Below are 954 nucleotides of genomic sequence, written 5' to 3' on the forward strand. Positions count from 1 at the left end.
TTGATTTCTGGAGATTATCCAAGGTGCTTCATGACCCATAATTGGGTCCCAAGCCCAACTTTGGGAACCAAAGTGCAGTGGTTCCCAAACCACTGCATTTTGCAATTTTTGTACTACATTTTTAACAACAATGTAGTAACGATTTTACTACATTGTAACATTTTTTTTCCTGGATCAAAYTATTGTKGGGGTCATAACCTCTCTAACTCCTCCACACACTTTGCCCATGCATTCCAGCCCAGCCTTTTGCCTGTCTTCTTCCTGAGAGGAGCCTGCGGAGCATCAAGGACAGAACAYCGGCACTCAAACACTGCTTCCACCACATCCTTCAGCTGTTATTTGTTACTGCTTTGCCTTTGGTTTTAAAATTACTATAAATACTGTTTTTGTAATCAATTTCTACCAACTTTAATGAATCAATTTAATAAATCAAATGACTTGTATGATGATTTATTGGATGACACTGCTATTATGGACACAATTTTGTTTTCATGTGAAAACAGTAAATGACAAAAGGAACTCTGAATTAGTCAGTCTTTTGCAACAAGCAACTAGTTCATTCTAACGCTTTAATAAAAAAAAATTAAAATGGCCTGAAAACAATTCCGGGGATTTTTTTTAACCAAAAAAAGCAGCCTCGTGGGGATCGAAGTGAATAGTGGGGGTTAGATTTAGGACCAAGGTGTGAATTGAGTTTAGGTTAGTTTTAGGGCAGGTAACCTGTAAGGTTAACTTTGGGGTAAATGGTCAGGGTTAGGATATAAAATTTTCAAAAAAAAAAATGAATGGAAGTCAATGGAAAGTCCCCACAAGGATATAGAGACATAGTAGGTATGTGTGTGTAAATGAGGACAGATTGTGCTGTAAAACTGAATATCCTGGTTGGATAGACAGACGGTCTRTAAGTACAGTCCATTTAACCATTTTTGTGAAAAGTGAAACATGACAACAAGG

Source organism: Austrofundulus limnaeus, unplaced genomic scaffold (genome assembly GCF_001266775.1).
Source record: "Austrofundulus limnaeus strain Quisiro unplaced genomic scaffold, Austrofundulus_limnaeus-1.0 Scaffold624, whole genome shotgun sequence".
Taxonomy (NCBI): domain Eukaryota; kingdom Metazoa; phylum Chordata; class Actinopteri; order Cyprinodontiformes; family Rivulidae; genus Austrofundulus; species Austrofundulus limnaeus.